Genomic DNA, 23647 nt, shown 5'->3' on the forward strand with positions numbered 1-23647 from the left:
TTGGAGCCCCCAAAAATAAAGTCTGACACTGTTTCCCCATCTATTTCCCATGAAGTGATGGGACCAGATGCCATGATCTTCGTTTTCTGAATGTTGAGCTTTAAGCCAACTTTTTCACTCTCTACTTTCACTTTCATCAAGAGGCTTTTTAGTTCCTCTTCACTTTCTGCCATAAGAGTAGTGTCATCTGCATATCTGAGAAGTAGCACACAAAAGGAGAAGGAAATGGCAACCCACTCCAGTGTTCTTGCCTGGAGAATCCCAGGGATGGCAGAGCCTAGTGGGCTGCCGTCTATGGGTCACACAGAGTCGGACACGACTCAAGTGACTTAGCAGCAGCAGCACACAAAAGTGAAAGTCACTCAGTCGTATCCGACTCTTTGCAACCCCATGGACTATACAGTCCATGGAATTCTCCAGGCCAGAATACTAGTGTGGGTAGCCTTTCCTTTTTCCAGGGGATCTTACCAATAATGCAGGGATCAAACCCAAGTCTCCTGCATTCGGATTCTTTACCCGCTGAGCCACACAAAAAGCCACAGATAAATCTGACTTATCTTCCTGGAGTGCTAATTTTACTTGACAGTGGAACAGAGAGAAAATTTTCATATAAAAATAAGCTTCATTACATTATGGAGTAGAATGCAGAATTTATAGATTTTTAAGATAGGCCCTGTGGACTCTAAGCTCCTTGAAGACAGGAGCCATATCTGTCCTGTTCAGTGTTATGTAGGCTCTCAAGTGCAGCTTTATTGAGTGAATAAATGAGTGAACTAAGATGCAAATAAATGAAATATCAAACAGACTTTGAGTTAATTTCATCTTTGGGATCTGCTTCTTTAGGTTGCACATCTTCAAAATCTCCCAAGATACAAGTTCACGTCTTCTCTTGTCTCTAGGGTTATTTTGGTGTGAAGCATTGAATTAACTTATTATTTGTCGGAGACTCCAGCACTCTGGGAATACAGAGGAGAGGGAGGCAGAGAATGCAGGAATATCAGAGAAGGCTTCCTGGAGGAGGTGGGCCTTGAGCTGGAAAAGAGGAGGAAGAGTATGCTTCTGTAGCCACAGGACCAGCCTAGAGCAGAGGATAGGAGGGGAGGGCTGAGATGGGATAAATGGGCTGGACTTGACTGCGGTGATATGGCTTAAGGTGGCCACACTGTCTACCAAGGTTTCCCCACGTATCATCTCACACCAGGCTTCCAACAGAGTAGGCTTAGTATTGTAGTCCTCATGTTATAGGTAAGAAACGGAGGCTTAGGACATAGCTGCAGTTACATAGTCAGTAAGGGGGAGACTCAACTTGAACGTGGCATGGCGAACACCAACTCTGCTGCTCTTGGATCATATCTCACTGCCTCAGGCCAGGTTCTCTAGAAAGAGACTCTGAGATGAAGATGCGTGTGCTGAGGTTACTGGGGTATACAGGAGTGAAGGGAGCAGGACTGGGCAGAGGGAGAGTCTGGGCTGTGCTGCCATTGCAACAGCCACCTCAGCTAATCCTCTGGGGAGTTCTGGGGCTGGATGAGGCAGGGGGCCAGGCCTTTGTCCCCTCCATCAGTCACTCACTGGGCACAGATGTGTGCTTCATAGCCTCCCCCTCTTGGCAGATGCTGCTGCTCTCCCTCATGCCTCAAAGTATATCTGTAACACATTGCTCCCTCTGCCTGGAATGGTCCTTTCCTTCATACAGATGAACTCCAGCTTATCCTCCAGGTTCACAGGCCATTTCCTTTAGCTCTAAAATCTGTTTGAAATAGAACAAAGTACAAGACAGTAGATGCCCACTTCTTTACCAAAAAAAAGAGAGAGAAACAAAAATATATATACAGATATATCTGTATATATGTATACACACATACTTGCTTATGTATACATAATATAAACATATCTCTGGAAAGATACATAAGAAACTGCAAACAGCGGGTGCTTGCAAGGTAAGGTCCAAGTGGGTGGGGGCTTTTTTGTGCCTTACGAAGTTAGAGTGACGTAAATTACTCTAACGACTCTAAATTAGGCCAATTATTTAATAAATAGTAAACTTAGTAAATAAATTTAGTAAGTTTAGTAAATAAGTAGTAAATTTAATAAAAGTAAAATAAATAATTATTAAGAACACAAAGAAGGAAAAGGATGGTTAAATCATTTGCTGGGGTAGGGCCTAGCTGCTTACTCTTCTCTATATGGCCTCTCACCACTGTAATTAAATAATTCCCGGTGTAACTATTTAGAGTCCGTCTCCACCCGCAGACTGTAAGCTCGGTGAAGGCCGTCTTGTCCACCACAGTCACCCAGTGTGCTGCACACCTAATGAGCAATGGAGGAGATCCAGTCCACGTCCTCAGGCTGGCTGCTGCTTCTCCTTCACCTCTCTCCTTCCCTTCCTTATGCATAAAAACGGCCTGCTTTCTTTCCATTTTTGCTTATTAATGCTCTTTATGATCACTTATGCAACCAGCCTAGAGGCCCTTTGCATAATATATCCATCCTGTGCACAGGGTGGAGAGTCATTGCATACATAATGTGCAGGCATCTGCATTCCCTGGGCCATGGTCCCCGCCCTTGTCTGTACCTTCCTGCGAATCTCAACTACTGTCCACTGGGTAGCTACCCCACGCCCTGCACGAGACTCAGAGTCAGGCTCTCGAGCGCCGTGCATGGACTTGTTCTTGCATGTGCTGAGTGCATGCTCCAATAGCAGCCAGCATGAGCATCTTTGCGCGTGGGTCAGGGATGCCTCCCGACTCCTCCCACCCCACCCCAGGAGGTGTTTGAACTGAAATATGGAGAAGGCATATACCGGGAGAAAGGAAGTGAAGGCTCTCCAAACAGGAGCTTTGGCCTTGTACCTTCTCCTGCACATAGGGTGCTATGAGTTTGGGTATAGTGCTCAGACAAAAAGATGGGAAACTTTCACCCGGGAATGAAGGCTGCCCACCAGTCCTGGGCTTCCCGGTGTTATTGCAGTTGGCCACAGAGCCTTTTTCTCATGCTGCCCTGGCTACTTTAACATCCCTTACTCTGTCACTTGGTTGGTCATTTGCCTCCGCCAGCTAATAGTGTACACCAGTGATTTACCACTTGCATTTTGTTCCCACACTGGCTTTATTTGGCCCACCCGGGGATTCTTTAAACCTCTGATTGGTTGCCAACACCTAAACACTGGGAGATTTTATATCAAAACATGGATTTCCAGTTTCATTGATTGGATCTGGCGACGATCCGATAGCTGCCCCCTTGAGATGAGTGCCCTGCAATTCAGCATAATCCCCACCTTAACTTCTTTGTTCATCTCCGTCTCCAGCCTGACTCCTAGTGACATTTAACTATGACTAATTAAATAACCTGAGTATGTCTTTGTTTCACTATTGTTCTTAAAAGGTGTGTTTGCTTCACAGAGAAATTCTAGGTTGGCATGTACTTCCCCTCAGCACATTAAAGATATCAACCTATTGACTTGGGCATCCATTGTTGTATTTGGGAAATTAATTCCAGTTTAAAATATTGGTTCCTTGGTGGTAGTCTGTATTTCTTCTTTGGTTGCATTTAAGATGCTCTGTTTTTCTTTGCTGTTTCTGTGGTTTTGCTGTGACCAAATAATTGCTATGTATTTATCCTGCTTGAGTTTCATTGGGTTTCCTGAATCTATGGATTGGAGTCTTTGGTCAATTCTAGAACATTAGCTCTTCAAATATTGCTTCTGTCCATTCTTGGCTTCTGGAATCTCAGTTAAATATAGTTTAGACCTTTCAATTTCATCCCTGTGCTTACCTTCTTGTTCTGTCTTCTATCTCTGATGCTCTGTGCCACATTCTGGATAATTTCATCAATTTTATCTTTCACTTCACCAGTTTTTTTCAGCAGTGTCTAATTTTTAGTAAAATCAACGCTTTTGAAACTTTAATGATCACAGTGCTTTCTAGGAGCTCTATTTGATCCCTTCCTTACAGGTACTTGCTCTTTGTTTCTATTGGCAAGCCCCTCGTCTGTTTCTTGAAGCATAGTGAACATTTTATGTTTCATGCCTGATCATTCCAATATTTAAAGTGGTTGAGGTCTGATTACTATTTTTTTCTTCAGGTTTTCAGTCATGATATTTAGAGTGTCTGTGGATTTTGACTGCAAAATCCTCATTTGGTTGGCAGTGTGAAGGAGGGATTCTTTGAGACCTGAGACCTTTAGGTCAGTCACTCCAGAGAGGATTTGTATTTGTCTTATTAAACATCTGGGCTTGCTATTTATCTGGGACCACTTTAAATGCAATTTTTTGCTTAAGGAGTTTTGGACACACAGACAAGGTGGACTTGGACTGCAGATGCATCTGGGAGCGTCTGTGGTCATGAATCCTTGTGGACTGTGTTCCCCTTTCCAGTCAGCACCATGGTTTCAGATAGGCATTTTATTCTTTTCAAACACTCCAAGTTTGTGTGGGAGTACAGATTTATTTAACTTATATGCAGAGTACATCATGAGAAACGCTGGGCTTGAAGAAGCACAAGCTGGAATCAAGATTGCCGGGAGAAAACAAAGATTATGGCATCTGGTCCCATCACTTCATGGGAAATAGATGAGGAAACAGTGGAAAGAGTGTCAGACTTTATTTTTTTGGGCTCCAAAATCACTGCAGATGGTGACTGCAGCCATGAAATTAAAAGACACTTACTCCTTGAAAGGAAAGTTATGACCAACCTAGATAGCATATTGAAAAGCAGAAACATTACTTTGCCAACAAAGGTCCGTCTAGTCAAGGCTATGGTTTTTCCTGTGGTCATGTATGGATGTGAGAGTTGGACTGTGAAGAAGGCTGAGCACTGAAGAATTGATGCTTCTGATCTGTGGTGTTGGAGAAGACTCTTGAGAGTCCCTTGGACTGCAAGGAGATCCAACCAGTCCATTCTGAAGGAGATCAGCCCTGGGATTTCTTTGGAGGGAATGATGGTAAAGCTGAAACTCCAGTACTTTGGCCACCTCATGCGACAAGTTGACTCATTGGAAAAGACCCTGATGCTGGGAGGGATTGGGGGCAGGAGGAGAAGGGGACGACAGAAGAGGAGGTGGCTGGATGGCATCACTGACTCAATGGGCGTGAGTCTGAGTGAACTCTGGGAGTTGGTGATGGACAGGGAGGCCTGGCGTGCTGCAATTCATGGGGTCGCAAAGAGTCGGACACGACTGAGTGACTGAACTGAACTGAACAGATTTATTTCCAGTTCACTCTTACACTAAGGGTGTGGTTCCTGAGGTCCCTGCTTTGGTGTGGATGGTTTTCTTCTAGACTCCCTACCCTGAATGGGGCCTGGTGGACCCTATCATTTTTCTCCTCTTCTCTGAGCCCTGGGGGCTCTGAGAATGAAAACTCGGTTTTACCTGGTTCAGTAAATGCCCGCGAGGCATTAGGCAGCCTCTCTGGGTTTCTCCCCTCACTTAGTATTTCTGGTCCTGGCTGGGGCTCTGAGGGAGCACCATTGTGTGCCGCGTGGCCTGGCTGTGGCTCACTTTGAGCACAACTTCTCCCTCAATGGTACCTTCACCCAAAACATCTTATGCATCAACTCCCTGCCTATACGCACCCCCAGGAAACATCAGTCACACTGAGGTCCCCAGTGGGCGCATAGTTGAAGCCAACAAAATACCATCCTCCAGACTTGAACCGAGCCTCAGCACCTGTTTACCACAAAAGGGCTTTGAACTATAGTTTTGGTGGTTAATTTGCCTGAGTGGCCCTTGGAGGAATCAGTCATTTATTTTTTAATAACCTAAACTAGGGTCACAGTCTAAGTCCTTCATTTGTGATGCAACTAGAAACATTACATTTTGTTCTCTGAGGTTGTCTTATGTGTTCTGTACAACTTGTGGGAGGAAGGGATACAGCGAAGTTGAGGTAAAAGAGCACATAATTGTGACCGAAGGAGCAGGAGTTTAGTCCTGACTCCATCACTGTATAGGGGACCTTGACTAGCCCCCGCCCACCCCTCTGTTTCAAGTCCCTGTAAGTAGCCCGAAGGCATTTCATGGTGTCTAAGGCTCTGTCCAGCTCTGACATTCTGTGATTCCCACTGGAGCCAAAGGCCCCTCTTCATGGGAGCACAGCAGGTCTGGGGCCATGCTCAGGGGCTCTGTGCCCCACCGTAGGTTCCCACAGTGTCTCATCAGCCTTGGTGAGGTGGGGATGGGAAAGCAGCCAGTGCCTCCTGCATCTGCCTGGCAGGTGGTGGGAGACTCTCGCTGGCATCCCGCCATGCTCTCTGATCTGCTCTGGTGGGGAAGTGGTCCTCTGTGCCCTGGCCACCCAGCCTCAGGCCCTGTTGCAGTGAAGGGCAGAGGGACTTAGGGGGCATGAAATGCATGTCCTCTGCCTCCCTTTCTAGGTTTCTTGAAGCACCAGCCAGTTTCACAACCAATTTAAGAGGCAAGACCCTGCCAGAGAGAGAAAAAGGAAAGAGGCCAGAGTCTTGCCCCCAAGATTCCTGAAGGGAATTACACCCCAATATTCAGAGAATGGGGGCACTGAGAGCCATGGGAGGATAAGTATGAATGCAGAGGTGTGTGGATACCTTGTCTCTGGGCAGTGCCTTGGCTGAATGGCAAGGGGACCCCTCTGCAGCCCACCTGCAACTCTTCACTTACTTGTTCCCACCTCTCGCCCACCATTTCCACCACGTGGGGCTGAGAGCTTCCAGCTCTGTCCACAGGGGACTAGAAGAAAGAATCTTGGTTCCAATAGGAAGAGGATCTCCAAGGACTCCAGGAGTTTGCCCTCTGCCTAATTAGAAGATAAACATACCCAGTTGAAGAATATCTTCCCAGCTACATAGTCACTAGGCAGGTGGGCACTGGGAAAGCTGTCTGGCTCTTACTCTCTTTTCTCTGCTCCTCAAAGAAAAGCAACAAGACATTCCTTGGGATGCCTATTAGAGACAGGATGAAGTCCTTGGCATGGCTTTTAATACAGTAACCACACTCCCGCAAACCCTAGAACCACATCACCTCATGTTTACCCAGCAATGCATTGATTCATTCATTCACTCACTTGCTCAGTGGACAGTGACTGAGGGCCTGTCCTATGCCAGGCACTGGGCCAGGATGTGGGGATCCAGGAAGGAACAGGGCCACAGTCCCTGCCCCCTCAGGCTGCTCACCATCAGGTGGAAGAGTCAGACCAGAAGATCATCCCTTCATTAAGATACAGGGTACAGACTGCTTTGGTTGGGTTCTGCTGTGGGGGCCTCAGAGCTTCTCTGGGATGTCTGGGATTTATGACATGTTCCTCTTCTGTTGTCTGGCCCGGCCTTTGCCCCAGCCTTCTAAGGCAGGAACAAGGCCAGTGTGGTGGCAAGAGTTGCTTAGATGACACAGATGGGGCCAGGAATGGGACCTGGAGCCCCACACTGTACAAGTCTGGGCTCATCACTCAACTGCACTGAACCACAGCTTCTTCACTATTAAGAGAGCATATAGCCCCTGGATAGGCCTGACTGGAGGTATGGTGGTGTGGACCTGGAATGAATCCAGGAAAGCACTTTCTAAGTGTTGGGTATCCTGTATATGTTTAGACTTATTGTTATTATCTCAGGTGTCGGGTGATCAGAATTTGGCCTGAGCGAAAAGCAGCTCGCCTGCCACCCAGTTCAGGCAACTTAGGTTCCCTAATCATGAAGCAGTGATTCCTAACCTGGTTGGCAGGTGGCCAGTACCATCTGGGGGAGCTGTCTCAGACTCTGCCTCCTCTGTTCCCCTCTGTGACAGACACTCCGATAGGCTCTTTGGATGAGAACAGCTTACTTGTTTTTTTGTTCCTTTACTCGTTTGCTTATCCATTCATCCACCCACCCCCTCCAAGAAAATATATGCCTGAAGTAAAACCAGCCAGAAATCTTCCTGGCCCACTGTTTCTCCAGTTATTATTTCCTGAACCACTGATGTCCTTTGATAGGCTCTTGGAAGAAAGAGTTTCTTGGCCAAATAAATTTGGGGGAAGCTGTATCTTTTCTATCACCTCGTGGAGCTCTTCACAATGCACATTAATGTAATAAAGGCTCTGAGAGGTCCTGCAGGAAAGAAACTGATTTGCCTTTTTTTTTTTTAACGCAGTGTTCCCTAGACCTTTGCGTCCGAGCAGTGCTTTTCTGTGGAGTATCCATTAGCCTCCTAGGGAGTTAATGATTCGTGAAATACACTTTAGGAAGCATTCCTTTAAGCACAAAATCTTTTTTTAATTATAATGACTTGCATGGAATATTCATAAGATCTATTTTATATGCATCTGCCTCCTTACATAGGGATGACTCAACATTCAGCACTTTCTTGGCACATCATTGAGCATATCACTGTGAATGGCACTCTGGGATAATGCGTTGTCATTGATAGGAGCTAGTGAAGGCACTTAGAATATTTTAAGTTTTTACTTTACAGGAAGTTTTGATCTTTCCCTTTTGTGAGTAGCAGAAGCTGTTGATAATTTCTTCTTCCATGCATGCATTGTTCATATACCTGCTTGAAATACCCATGAATTGAAAATACAAAGAACCAGTCTGATTATAATTGTATGTAAAGTAAGAGTAAACAGGCTCTGAGTGAGAACCCGACCACATCTCTCTTTTTATAACGGGCTTAAAGTTTGGTGCATGGGTTTTATACCACGACTCTTAGCTGTTCAAAGACCTTTGGGACGAATTTCCTGCTTTTCATCTATGTTCTGGGTAAGTGAATACGTGGGATGTGACTCTTGAATATGTGGAGTGTTACTAAAGCCCCAGCAGAGGACAGGCCTTTGTGAATCATTTGGGGCCACTACTGAATAGGAACACTGTCATCAAGGTCAGCTTGTCCTGAATTTGAATTCTGACTCCACCTCTTTTAGCTGTGTGATCTTGGGCAAGTTGCTAAACCTCTCTGAGACCCAGTCACCTCATTTGAGTGTGGGAATACCTTTCTCACAGGTTTGTGGTAGATATTAAAAGAGATTATGCCTGTGTAGTGCGTAACAAAGTGCCTCTCAGACAGCAGGTGCTCAGTGAATGGGACCTCGTGGCAAGGCAGGACTGGGGGAGACAAGTGGGATGTCCAGGGCGCGGAAACTGGGGAGACGCCCTGACCTGTGCGAGCACAGGGTCGGCGCTGGGGGAGTGCAGCCTTAGGCTCTGCATCCCGGCGCCTCTCTGGTCTCGCACCCTTGCTAGTGGGAAGCCATGGCTCACAGTTCTCAGAGACTAAGGGCCCGGGAGGCCTCTGACTGGATGAATCGATCCATGCTCACCTAGAGAATCAGCCCACCACCTGTAATTGCCTCCCCCCCTGTGGCGGCAGGCGAACCATAAGAGGACTGGCCCCAGATGAGTAAAAAGGCATCCCTGGGACGAGGTGGGACAGAGGAATGAGCTGAATGGGAAGGCTTGCTCACGTGTGCTCTCCCAGGTCAGGAACCCCCACAGAGCCCCACCCCACCAACCCTTGAGTAGCAGCAGGGCCTCTGCCAGCTGGGCTGGACCCCACTTCCCTGCCAAAACTTTTAAAAACACAAACAGTGGCAAGAGCAGCATTTGCATAAATCTCATTAGAAAAAGTGCAAGTTTCATAAATCTTGTGATAAATTAGCACGATATCATTCTCAACGTGATGTATTAATTTTAGGGCAAAATGAATGGTGCTGTGATCATTGTGGGTAATTATGAGTCTCCTCAAAGAGGAAGTGATTTCTGGAGGGACTTTTCTGGCCTCCTTCACAGTGGGAGGCAGGAAGGGGGAGCAGGGGTGAGGGGAAAGGTGTCTTTCTCACCTGCTTTCTGATTGTACCTTTCTTAGTTTCCTAGTCTCCTTTCCTGCTATTGAGAGGTGAAAAGAAGCAGCCCCTTGGGTTTTTGGGCACAGGAAGGGGGCACAGGAGATTCTGAAACCAGGCCCTAAGGTCCAAATTCCCTTTGAAAAGAATTCTAAATGACTGGGGCCCAGGCCCTTGGAAGGTCCAACCCTGTGGTTCTCAAAGTTGTGGTTCCAGACCAGTGGGCTTAGCATCACCTGAGACCTTGTTAAAAATGCACATTCTGAACCAGAAACTCTGCCAGGGGCCCGTGAATCTGTGTTTTAAACAAGCCCTCCTGGTGCCACTGCTGAAGACTCAAGTTTGAGAACCTGTACTCTAACCCAGTGATTCTCTACTCGGCTGCACACTGGAATCACGAGAGGAATTATAGCAAAATACTGATATCTGGGCCCTGGACTAAACCAATTAATTAAAACAGAACCCTTTGGGAGTAGAGCCTGGGCATCCTTATTTTTAGAAGCTACCTAGGTGATGCTAATATGAAATCAGGTAAGGGTTCACTGCTTTAAAGGCATAAATTTACTTCTTTTTTTAAAAAAATATTGGGACTTGGAAATTTTGAATACGGGAAGGGGCAACAGAGCAAATAAGTTTTTCCTTTTCTGCCCCACCTGTGGAATTGGCTTGAGTGGAATGATGTAGCTAGGGGCCCACATGTTGACACTGTGGAGTCCCCTGGAGCGGGGGTCATTGGGAAACTAGCTTCCCCATTCACCAAGTGAAAGCACCACCTTGGCCGTGATTCCCAGTCTTACCGGCACGTTAGAATCACCTGAGGATTTAGAACTTTCCAAAGCGTGGCTGTACCCCAGCACAGTTAACAACAGCCTTAGGGTGTGGGACATAGGCATGGGGGTTATTTGAAAGCTCCAAGACATTTCAGTGTGCTGACAAGTTCAGGGGCCACTACCTGTCAGTTTTCCGATGATGTAGGGAATTGGATTAGACCTGGCAATTGAAAGAATCTCAGGGCTTAGTTACCAACCTTGGCTGCCCTTTGGAATCATCTGGGCTTTTTTTGTTTGTTTGTTTGTTTTTCCAGCATTCTGATACTTGAGTCCCTTCCACAGAAACTCAGATGTACTTGATCTGGGGGGTATGGCTGGGCCTCTGGAGTTGCAGAAACGCCACAGGTGATTCAGACATGTCTCCTGGCCTAAGACCCACAGGACTGAACTGCCCCATCATTTGCAGGAGAGGGACGGGGCACCCTGACGATGCAGCCTGTTAGCAGTGCCTCACCTTGAGGTGGCTGCTCTCACCGGGGGGCCATGCTGATAGACGACAGTAGCCGGGATCCTTCCGAGCCAGGAAGAGTGTGAGTGTTGGCACGATGCATGAGAGGCAGGAGGAGAGCAGGAAGGAATCAGCATGTGCCTGCAGCTGCTGGATAATCTCTTCTGAGCCTTTAAGGGCTGGCAGTGCTCTGTTTATTTTAGTAATAATGTCAAGTTCAATTTGCTGTCATTTTTCCACATTTCCTTTTGTAAAGTTAATTGAACAGTTCAATGAATTGAAAAGTTTCAGGAGAAAGGAAAAAAATACCCACCCCACTATTATCATTGTTATTAAATCTGGTAACTACAACTTGGCTTTCCTGGCCTCTGTGACAGGACTTCAACCCCTGTGAGCCAGGGAGCTGCAGCAAGGACTCCGGAAGGTCAAACAGAATATTCTGAAGGCCTTTTATTCATGGCTATTTTATGCTCAGGTTGCTGTTCTCGAGCAGAAAAGAATACCTAGTCTACCCTGGACCCAGGCTGTCTGCCCTGATGAGTCAGGTTCTTCTGGGAGTGTTTCAGCCAGCTTGGAAATCCTTGCCAGTGGGGCTGGGTCGTCCATGCCCTTCTGTCCTCCACATTGCCTTGGACATAGTGTGTGGCAAACAGAATTGCAACATCATAGCTGGATGGGACCTTCATGTGGTGTAGTGGAAAGAAGGCTGGGGAGCCCAGGACTCACCTGAGTGAGTCAGCTCTGCCACCCGTAGGGGTTCGCTGGGTGACGGTGGACGCTTCACTGCGCCGCCCAGCCCCACATCTCCTTTGGCTTGTTGGCCTCATCAATAAGGTGAACATGTGGCACGTGTACAGCTACCCCTTTCCCTACTCATGTCACACGTCTTTAATGGATCAGAGCATCCCCCTAAACCTAGGTATAGCTTTGAAATTCTTCGCCACACAATGCCCGTGACCTGGGGACCAGCCTAGCACCTTGGCCACTCACCATGTTGGATTCGATTCTCCCCAAGGACCTCTGTGCTCTGGCCATTAACATCAGCCCCATCATAGTGTCAGTGGGGAAAGGGAGGCTCAGAGAGGTGAGTGGCTCATGCTCAGTCACAGGAGAGTGGAGGCTGAATGCTGCCCGCTGCCAGCCTTGCTAGTTCTGAGCCCCACTGCTTCTGCCTCAATGAAGGGATTTCACTGAGGCTGCCTTCCTCGAAACGGCTGTGTCCTTTGGTTCTAGGTCCCAAGTGCCCCCACTGCCAAGCGCTCATCATGGGGGTCACAGCCTGTGCACCAGGGGAAGGGAAAGAACACTTTCCTTCAGAAGGGAAAGTTCCTCCTCCAGCCTGGCTCTGACTAGATCCCAAAGCCGTGCTTTCATTCCCAGATGTGCGTGTGAAAGGCCAGGAGAAGCATGTGGCGTGAGGGATGTGTGTGTAGGCCTGTCCGCTGGACTGTCTGCTCTGGGAGGGCAGGGACTTCGGTCTGTTTTGTTCACTGTTGCCAAGAGTAGTGCCCGGCACAGAGTGGGTGCTCAGGCATGGTTTGCTGAGTGAATGACTGAAGAACTGTAATTGCCTTGTGGGGATTAGAAAGTCACCAAACAGCCCCAGCTCCGCCTTGTGTAAGCTATGTGACTTTGGGCGAGTATCAACCTCTCTGTGGCTCATAAGGTCCTAGGGGATTCGAGTACGCTGTGTCTGTGACCAGGCCAGGCAGCCCTTGGCCGTGATGACTCTATCGTGGTTGTGCCAGAAGCAGAATAACTCTGGGATTCTGAGACTTAGCGTCAGACCCCTCAAATATTTAATGTCTTATCTTTCCTCTTCTGCTTTATTACTTTAAAATAACAGCCACGTGTAGCTCTGGCTCTTCCCCACCTCCGAAGCCTCTGAGCTTACATCATCCTGCTCTGTTAAATGTCTCCTGTTCTGCTGAATTAGCCTATCCCCTTGGCCATCAGACACCTGTGTGCCCAGGTGAGCTGGCCACCCCTTCGCTGACTCTCAGGAGGGACTCACCATCTTCCTGGCCAATGATAAGTGGGTCATGGAAAGCCTAGGTGATGGAGGGGGTCCACATTTCCTACCTCAAGGGTACTCACCTTCAGGCCAGCCAAGTAACCCAGGAGTCCAGAGCAGCCTGAAACACGGAGGGAGCCTGGGGGTTAGTCTCTGTGGAGTGAGGAGAGGGAAGCCTCAGATCCCCCCAAAAGGCTTTGTGATTAAAGCTATGAGGATGGTGGAGGGAAGGTGAATTCTGAGTCAGACAGACTTGGGTTCAAATCCTTGCTCTGCCACCTTGGGTAGGTTATTTTACCCCTAGGAGCCTCAGTATTCGTATCTGTGTAGTGGAGATGCTAACCCCTCTCTGTAGGGTTTGTGAGAAATGGATGACAGAGAATGAACGGAAACCACTGAGCATAGTGCCTGGAAAATAGTAGGTGCTAAATTAATGCTCATTTCCTTCTCCCAGGCAGTTCATATCATCTGTGCCAAGTAGACTGAGCTGTAGGAAAGAAAGGATGTGAAGAGGGCCTGTGGGCTTTGGTGTCCGAGGTACTTCCTTTACCGGACAAACGTGTTCTGATGAGTGTAAGGACATTGGCCAGTGCAGGGTTGGCTTGAGAGCAGGCCCGCCTCACATCTCACGCTGGTGTAAGGTGGGGCCCAGGACCACAAGATAACCCCTAAACGAAGTTGGTTCCCCTGAGGTCAAACCGAGTTCAGGACCCCTGCGAGTTAGAGGGAAGGAGCCTGATAGACGCAGGAGAGCGGGGAGGGGAAAACCTAAGACAAATGAGATTATCCCCAGGAATCAAGGCACTTAACTGACCTGTCTGATCCCAGAGCGGAGACAAATGAGATTACAGGCTCCAAGGCCAGCCCAGTCTCGGGGAGGGGGGTGCTCATTCCATGGGAGACAGAGAGGGCAGGAGCCCCTGGCTCTGCAGATATCAAGGCCAGAGCAGCTAGGTCCCTCCAGACCTGGGGTGGGGGTGAGGGTCCCTCCTGAATGGGGCGGCCCTGTGTAGTAGGCTCATGGCCACGGGGAGGGGGGCAGTGGTTATTCTCAGAAACACCTGGGTATAACCCAGGGCTTATGACCTGGGGTTGGAGGCCTGCTATCTGCTGCTCCTTACTCACCCATACACAGCCCCATCTCAAGCAGCCATCTTCCAGCCAGGACCCCTGCTCCTCTCTCTGTAAAGTGAGAAGGGGCTTTTTTGGTTCTCATTTCTGCTGTTATTAGTCTTTGTTTCTGAGCTTACCTGTCTGATTCTCTCCCTCCTAACTGCCCTGAACCTGATAGGCACAGACTGCTGTTAATAGATACTTGGCCTCTGATTGGGAAGTGACTGTAGATCAGGGCTGATGTGAAGTCATTATAAGTCACAGGTTGCAGAAGGTTTGCTCCCCCATACCTTGGAGGATTGATTAGCAGTGGCTGTATGGAACCCAGTGTTGTGAAGGATCCTAAAGTTGAATATAGACTCAACAGAAAAGGGAACTGTGATTGATTAGTAATGTCTGCTTGGGTAGGGGAAGGAATGGGCCAGCTCCTCAACCCCAAAAGCAGACTGATTGTCACGGAGGGGTGGGGAGAGTTGCCAAGTGTACCCCAGAACATCAGCCTCCACCGTCAAGGGTGCCTGCTCACTGTTGTGCAGAGTTACAGACGACAAATCAGGCAGCACAGAGGAGGGAGAGCTTCATGACAGAGGGGGCATTTGAGGCAGGTATTTAAGGGTGACCGAGAGTTGAGAGTCCATGAGAGGAGGAAGGGCCTTCCAAGCTGAAGGAACAGCCCCAGTGTGCGTAGGGCAGACGAGGTCCTGGTGTGCTTGAGAGGTGACAGCAGTGCATCGGTCTGAGCCCAGGGCTATGGTGGGAACGTGACCGGCCAGGGAGTTGAGGACAGGTTAGGAGGAGCATTGGCCTTCCAGGAAGGAATTTGAATTCCGTGTGAACCGTGGCAGGTGTCTGAGACAGGCGTGGCACAGTCAGAGGCTTGCCTTCAGCAGATGCTACTATGAGGACGAAGCACAGTATACTCTCCTTACCCTTAATTCATTCTGTAGTGCCCTCGCCGTGTTTGGGGAACATAGCCTTCATCCTTCCGCCATCCAAAACATAAAAATAATATAAAAAGGCCTTGCAGCCTGACACTTCCCTGCCTGAGTTTCTGGCCCACCCCTGGTCCAGCAGGTAAAGACTCACAGCTCCCCAGGAGTGCATGACATGCCAATCCCAGGCCTCACCCCTCGTGCAAATAACAATAATAACAATAACAGTCATCTCAGCGAGCAGCATGGGCCCAGCAGGGCTGCGGAGGAAGCTGTGATTGTCCACCCCTTGCCAGGAAGATGGGTATGGCCTGCTGCTAAGGGGCTGAGGCCACTGTGGGGATGAGTCACCAGCCCTGTGCCTCCCAGGGAGGGGCATTTGCAGTCTGCTGGACAGATCCCTGCCCTGACTGGGGTTCCTGGCCTCCAGGACAGGGCTCACTGCCCGAGGATGGGGTACTTGGGCCCTGGGATAGGCTACATTGCCCGTGATGGGGTACATGGCACCCAAGGTGGGATACACTGCCCAGTATGTGATGCATGGCCCCAAGATAGGGTACTTGAAGCCAAGGTGGGGTACATGGTCCCAGGATGGGGTACCTGGCGGCCAGGATAGAGTCTTTGGCCCCAAGAATAAGGTACATTGCCCCAGATGACCCCCAGGAGAGAGTACGTGGCCTCAGGATAGGGTACAAGGCTGTCCCTGAGAGAATGGACGGACCATCAGCCAGTGATGCCCCAGTATGATTCCACCTGCATCCAAAGCCAAGTGCCTCTGGTTTGGGCATTAGTAGGTTTTGATTAGCCGTGCTTCTCCAGGTCCATTAGTGTACATAATTAAGAGTTGGTTTGCTATATTCTCTCCTCTTGTCGTGGCTCAGAGATCTACATGACTTTTGGGGGCTGTCTTTCTCCAACACCTCTCAGCAGTTGGCAGCATCCATTTATTAACCCAATGACTATTTACTGAGTGCCTCCATGATGCCAGCCCCGTGTTAGACTTAGGGATACAACAGGGAACATGGCAGGCTAGGCTGCTGCCCCCACAGAGCTAACATGAATGTGTGTGCGGGGAGGGAGGCAGATGGGCTGGGGCAGGTAGTCAGCAAGTCAAGTGAATAAACAAGATCATTTGAGATGAGGTAGGGGCTGTGAAGACAGTGACATGGGATGTGAGGACACAGAATGACATCTCTTTAGACAGACTGTATCTATATGATGGGGTATGTGAGTTTACCTTCTCCGAGAAGGGAACTCATGACCTGAGAGGTGAGTAATGAGTAGCATATAGTGACCTCAGGTTGGAACATTCCTGGCAGAGGATACAACCAGGGCAGATGTCCTGAGGCAGCTACAGAGTGTTCAGGAGCAGAGGCAAGACCATGGCAGAGGTGGGGGTGAGTCCAGGGTGAGTCACTTTGTGAGATGCAGTGGGAGGATTCTCGGGTCAGGTCACCGGGGCCTTAGATGTGATCTGGTTTAAGTTTGGGTTTTTAAAAAAAATTTTTTTTAATTGCGATAAAAGACACATAACATAAAATTCACCATCTTAGCCATTTTAAAGTATACAGAGTGTTAGGTATGTTCACAGTGTTCTGCAGTCAATCTCCAGAATTAGTTTCATCTTATAGAACTAATACTGAACCCCGTAAACAACAACTCCCATCCCTCACTGTCCCCAGCCCCTGGCAACCACCCTTCTAGATTCTGGCTCTGTGAGTGTGACTCCTTTAAGTATATCATGTAAGGAGAATAATACCACTGTTGGCCTTTTTGTGACTGGCTTATCAGCATAGACAGCATAAGGTCCTTGGGTTTCATCCATGTTGTAGCATGTGTCAGAATTCCCTTCCTTTTTAAGGCTTAATAATTTTCATTGGATGTAGGTGAGAAATCATTCCAAATCCGGGTAGAATAAGAATATATACTTCGGGATGTCCGAAGAATCAGAATAAGTGTTGATATAGGATAGGGTCCCCTCCTCCTGCTGGGTCGAAGAAAGTTGTATTTAGATTTCAATCTGTTAATAGTATTGTAATGCCAGCTGCTAATACAGGAAGTGAGAGGAGCAGTAGTATGGCGGTGATGAGTACGGATCACACAAATAGGGGGGTTTGGTATTGTGACATTGCAGGGGGTTTTATATTAATAATTGTTGTGATAAAATTAATAGCTCCTAAAATTGAGGAGACACCTGCCAAGTGTAAAGAGAAAATGGTTAGGTCTACTGAAGCTCCTGCGTGGGCTAGGTTGCCTGCTAGAGGAGGGTACATGGTTCAACCTGTTCCCGCCCCAGCTTCGACTGTGGATGATGCCAGAAGTAGTAGGAAAGAGAGAGGGAGGAGTCAGGAGCTCATTATTTATTCGGGGAAATTCTATATTGGGGGCACCAATTATCAGAGGGACAAGTCAGTTACCAAATCCTCCAATTATGATTGGTATCACTATAAAGAAAATTATTACAAATGTGTGTGTGGTTACAACTATATTATAGATCTGGTCATCTCCGAGTAGGGTCCCGGGTTGACCTAATTCAGCGTGAATTAGCAGGCTTAGGGCTGTTGCTACTATGCCGGCTCAGGCACCAAATAGTAAGTATAGGGTACCAATATCTTTATGGTTGGTTGAGAATCAGATCAGATCAGATCAGTCGCTCAGTCGTGTCCGACTCTTTGCGACCCCATGAATCGCAGCACGCCAGGCCTCCCTGTCCATCACCAACTCCCGGAGTTCACTGAGACTCACGTCCATCGAGTCAATGATGCCATCCAGCCATCTCATCCTCTGTAGTCAGCGGTTAATGAACATGGGTAGAATGGCTGAGTAAGCATTAGACTGTAAATCTAAAGACAGAGGTTTAATTCCATTTTGTTTATTCATTCTTCCATCAGTGGACACTTGGGTCGCTTCCACCTTTTGACCATTGTAACTAAAATGCTGCTCTGAACATGGGTATATAGTGATTTAAGTTCCTCAGGGTTCCACTTTCCACCCATGAGGTAGGCTGAGCCCTCACCTGGGTTGGGTTGCTTCAGGGTGGAGGGGGCCAGCCTCTCTGGGTTACCCTTCCCCGTGAGGTAGGGGAGGCCAAGAACAGAGTATCCTCCAGAAGCACCGATTGAGCTGAGAGCCCTAAGACTGAGCCTTTAAATCATCCTGGGGCCAGAAGAGCTTTTCTCTGCATCCAGAATGTGAGCCATAAACCAGGCTGACTTACAGGCAGTACTCACTGGTCTGGTTGTTTATGGCCAGCATCCTTTCTGATTGGTTGATGCCTGTACTGGGCCTGTTGTTAAATATTTGAATATCACCCTGCTATAAACCAATCTCAGAACTTCTAAACCTGGCTGTGTGTCAGAATCTCTTGCAGGGAGAATGGAAGCTGCTGTTTAAACGTTCACACTCTAGGCTCCCTCCGCAGCCTATCAAGGAGCAAGGCTTGGGAATCTGTATTGTAACAAGCACACTGGGCGATCCTGATGGCATAGTCTTAGGGGGTCTTATGAAGCAGAAGCAGGTCTTGTGATGAGAGTTCAAGTGCAAATAGTTTGTCAGGGAGGAGAGTCCAGGAAACACAGGTCAGGGAGTAAGAATATGAGACTGGGAAGAGAAGGAAGACATAAAGATTCTTCATCAACCAAGTCACCTCAGTGGGCAAGTGGACATGAATCCCATGGGGGAACTTCAAGAGCTGGTTTGGAAAAAAGCCTCTGAGTTACCCCCTGAGAGATGAGGGATCTAGGGCATTTGTCTACTAACTCTTTATCTGCCATCTTTTACCAGTCATTCATTGAGTGCTCTAGCAGAGGCATTAGTTTCCTGGCATAAGCAGGCCTGTCCTGTGTATGGTTGAAGCAGTCTCCGGTGGTCAGAACCCTTCAGGACTGGCAATTGGCAGTGAGGCTGGTATGTGTGGCAGTGGTATGTAAGGCATAGTGGGCAGGGTACCAACGGCATCGGCTATGGAGGGCTGCCAAGTTCCCATCACTCCACATACAAGGAGTGGTAAGCCCCTGTCAAACAATGATTATCCTTACCACTGAGCAGAGCTTGAGCAAGTTCCAGGAGTTGGTGATGGACAGGGAGGCCTGGCATTGCTGCAGTCTTATGGGGTTGCAAAGAGCTGGACACGACTGAGCCACTGAACTGCCTGACCACTGAAGAGAACTTCAAGGCTCATCCATTGTTGGCAGAAATGTAAATGGTGTGGTTACTATGGAAAACAGTTTGGTGGTTCCTCAAAGAGTTAAGAGTTTCTACAGGACCCAGCAATTCCACTTCTAGATATATACCCACCACCCCCCCACCCCACCCCAGAATTGAAAACAGATGTTCAAACAAAAACTTGTCCACAGGTGTTCATAGCAGAAATTATTCAGAGTAGCCAAAAGGGGGAAACAACTCAAATGTCCATCAGCTGATGGTATGGGTAAACAAAATATAGCACACCATACAGTGGAGGAGTCGTCACAATAAGGAATTAAGTACTAATATATTAGCACAGGGAACTCTGCTCAGTGTCATGTGGCAGCCTGGTTAGGAGGGGGAGTTTGGAGAGAATTGATACATGTGTATGTATGCATGTCTGAATCCTTTTGCTGTCCACCTGAAACTCTCGCAACATTGTTAATCACCTGTACTCCAATGAAAAATAAAAAGTTAAAAATACTAATACATGTTACAAACGGATGAACCTTGAAAACATTATTCTGAGTGAAAAAAAACCAGCACTTACTGTATGGTTCTATTTATATGAAATATCCAGAACAGGAAAATTTGTAGAGACAGACAGTGTGGATTAAAAGTTGTCAGAGGCTGGGAGAGGAGGGAATGGGGAGGAATGCTAATGGGGATGGGTTTCCTTTTGGGGTGATTAAAATGTTCTGGAAACAGATAGTGGTGATGTTTATACCACATTGTGAATGTACTGCATGCCACAGAATTAATTAAAAGGATACACTTTATATTATATAGATTTTACTACAATTAAAAACAAGAGCTCCAGGTATTGCATAGCCTGAGTTGCAGGGTCTACCATTTCCCAGGTGGGAAACAGTGCATGGTGTGTGCCAGGGTCCCACAGCCGGAATGGCTCTTCTGAGGGGCTGCTTCTGGGGGCACTGAGTGGGAGTTGGGCCCCACAGCTTGGCCTCTTTCCTGTCTGAACGGTGCAAACAGAGGTTGCTGGAAGCCTCCCTAATGGGGAAATGAGTCCTGTGTCCTGGAGAGCCAAAGCTAGGCCTGGCTTCTACAGAATGGCAGGCTAGCTGGGCGGGGGAGTATGTGCCTAGCAGGAAAATTGCGGGGCGTCTTGTCTTATATATAATATTAAATTGGCACCTTTAATTAGTACACTTAGAAAAGGTCACTAGCAATTACCTGGGATACAAAGAAGGCGTGAGCAGGCAAGAGCCCGTGAGGAAGCCGAAAAGGACCATTTTGAGCAGCACATAATTGAGGGGAAAATGGATAAAAGTCCAGAAAATTACAGGGTGGGTGACAGCAGCTGATGGCCCCATCCCTGTCCTGCCCAGCACCCCGCTTCTTGGGAGAGCCTGAGCATCAGGCCTGGGAGAGCCATTTGGGATACTGGGCCAAGTTGTGTGACCTTGGGTTGGGGGGCCAGTGTGGCCTTTCTGGAACCCCATGGACCGGCTGAGAGCTTGGCCCCATATTCTCCACTTAGGCTGGGCCCTGAAGGAGGTTGAGAAGTGAGATTTCCAGTCCAGGGGGCTACCGTGGACTTGCTGATGTATTGTAGACAAGCAGGGCCCCCGTGGGCCTCAGTTTCCTCGTGTTGAATCTCCCCAAGGCCTTGGGAAGTAGCTGTATTCCTCAAACTTTGCCACTAAAGGACCCCTAAGGGTATCAGAAAGGTATCCCCGGAAGTCAGCAGGAGGCTGGAAATTCTTTTATGGTTTTAGATTATATCTTTAAATATGAATTAAATATTATACTTGTATTATATTACCATTTGTCTTAGTATAAAACAGTTGCTTGTCACCAAGTGACCCAGATGCTTTGGGGAGATGTGCTTGGTTTTTCTATGACTTCACATATCTCCTCCTTCCCCACCTAGGAAGGAGCACTGTACTGGGAGTCTGGAAACTTGGGCTTAAGCCCTGACTCTGTTGCTCACTGTTGTACTTTGGGCAAGTTGCTAAATGCTTTCAGTTTCTCCACTTTTAAAATGGGAAGGGAACTCCCCAAAAGATCTCTGACTTTTTTGCTCCATGATTCCACTCCTCCTTCTGCTTCTTACCTCCTCTCATCACCTTGGATGCTGCCGTGTCCTACTCTGTTGTGTGATCTTGGAGAGGCTATTTTGCCTTTCTGGGCCTCAACTTCCTAATCTGTATAATGGGAAGAAAAACGACTACCAAACAGAGTTGTTGAGAGGATTTAGTGAAAGAACCCATTTGAATGGGCTCACATTTCATGTCTGGCATTTCATAAGAGCCCAATGCTTGCCCAGTATCTTCTTTTTCTGAGTCACTTAGGGCCTGATAGAGTCATGTCCATGGAAGTCCTGAATCTTGAGTTCACATATCAAGTGTTGAGATTTGTAAGACTGTGGAAACAAATGGGGGCACTGGGGCAGAACACCTGGGCTTTGAAGTCCTACTCTGCCATTTGCTAACTGTGTGGCCATGGTAAATTACTTAATCACTCTGTTACCTTATGGTTAAGTGAGGACAATAACAGGAAAGATTAAATTAGATATTACACAGAAATCCTTAGCCAGGTATCTGGAATGTGGTTAGTGCTCCAGAATACTGGTTCTCATAGTCATGTTAGAAATTCTTTCCCAAGTTGACTTAGAAAAGCTCATCAGCATTCTTTTCTAAATAAAATCCCAAGTTTTGAATCCTTCCTTCCTTAGCTAGATCATCAGAGCTATTCAGTAAATATAAGAGTCAGTATATGGGGCAAAAAAGAGTGCCCATCCCATTTTATAGGGTAAACTGAGGCTTTGAAAGAAGTGGTTTGCTGAAGGCCATGGTTCTAACCTAACTACTTCAAGAATCAGATGGAAACTGCAGACCCTCCCTGCAGAGAATGAGAGACTGTACACTCAAAACATTTTGCACAGTTCTTGGGGGTTTAAGGACCTCTTGAAGCTAGAGTCACCACCTAATCCAATGCCTGGGACCTCCTGGTTTTGGCACATCTCCTGGGAAACGCCTCAGTTCAGGTTAGTTCAGTCGCTCAGTCATGTCCGACTCTTTGCAACCCCATGGACTGAAGCATGCTAGGCTTCCCTGTCCATCACCAAATCCCAGAGCTTGCTCAAACTCATGTCCATCAAGTCAGTGATGCCGTCCAACCATTTCATCCTCTGTCATCCCCTTCTCCTCCTGCCTTCAATCTTTCCAGCATCAGGGTCTTTTTCAATGAGTCTGTTCTTTGCATCAGGTGGCCAAAGTATTGGAGTTTCAGCTTCAGCATCAGTCCTTCCAATGAATGTTCAGAGTTGATTTCCTTTAGGATTGACTGGTTTGATCTCCTTACAGTCCAAGGGACTCTCAAGAGTCTTCTCCAGCACTACAGTTCAAAAGCATCAATTCTTTGGTGCTCAGCTTTCTTTATAATCTGCCTCTCTCCATACATGACTACTGGAAAAACCATAGCTTTGACTATACAGACCTTTGTTGGCAAATGTCTCTGCTTTTTAATATGCTGTCTAGGTTTGTCATAGTTTTCTTCCAAGGAGAAAGTGTCTTTTAATTTCATGGCTGCAGTCACCATCTGTAGTGATTTTGTAGCCCCCCAAAATAAAGTCTATCATTGTTTCCACTGTTTCCCCATCTATTTGCCATGAAGTGATGGGACTGGATGCCATGATTTAGTTTTCTGAATGCTGAGTTTTAAGCCTACTTTTTCACTCTCCTCTTTCACTTTTATCAAAAGGATCTTTAGTTCTTCTTCACTTTCTGCCATAAGGGTGGTGTCATCTGCATATCTGAGGTTATTGCTATTTTTCCCGGCAATCTTGATTCCAGCTTGTGCTTCATCCTAGAAATAATGAATGCCTCAGTCCTAGACAGACTTGGGTGGTTGGTCACCCTACCTGAAGGCTACCTGAGGGGGCTGCTGTGAACCCCAGGGGAAGGTGACCTACACTAAGACTTCTTAGGCAGGGTTAGGCCAGGCATTCTGATGCCTGCTTTGTTTCTTGGTGAAGGCGGCACCTGAGTCCTCTAATTGTGGAGGAGCTAGACTTTGTCACCTGGTTGTAGGCTGGAGTCCCGTGATGCTGCTGCATATCTTCCTAACCTCTGTGTACTCCAGTGTACACCACACAGCCAGCACCTAATCACTGTTGAATGAGTGCCAGGTTTGTAAAATTTGCTGAATTAGAACATATTGCTTCCATTTGTAAAAGACAGAAATCCAACTCTACTTAGGCAAAAAAAAAAAAAAAAAAGGAGGGATTGATTTATTAGCTCACACAGCTGAGCAGTCCAGGGGATAGAGCTAATATCACGTACAGTTGACTGCAAACCCCTCAAACCATTAGGAATCTCT

General features: G+C 47.5%; 1 protein-coding gene across 1 annotated transcript in view; it reads left to right on the forward strand.

The window, feature by feature from the left end:
- CDH23 (cadherin-related 23) overlaps positions 1-23647 on the forward strand; it is a 409549-nt gene that overhangs the window by 57814 nt on the left and 328088 nt on the right. The gene's annotated exons all lie outside the window — the stretch shown is intronic.

The sequence above is a fragment of the Bison bison genome, unplaced genomic scaffold (assembly GCF_000754665.1).
Source record: "Bison bison bison isolate TAMUID 2011002044 unplaced genomic scaffold, Bison_UMD1.0 scf7180017864309, whole genome shotgun sequence".
Taxonomy (NCBI): Eukaryota; Metazoa; Chordata; class Mammalia; order Artiodactyla; family Bovidae; genus Bison; species Bison bison.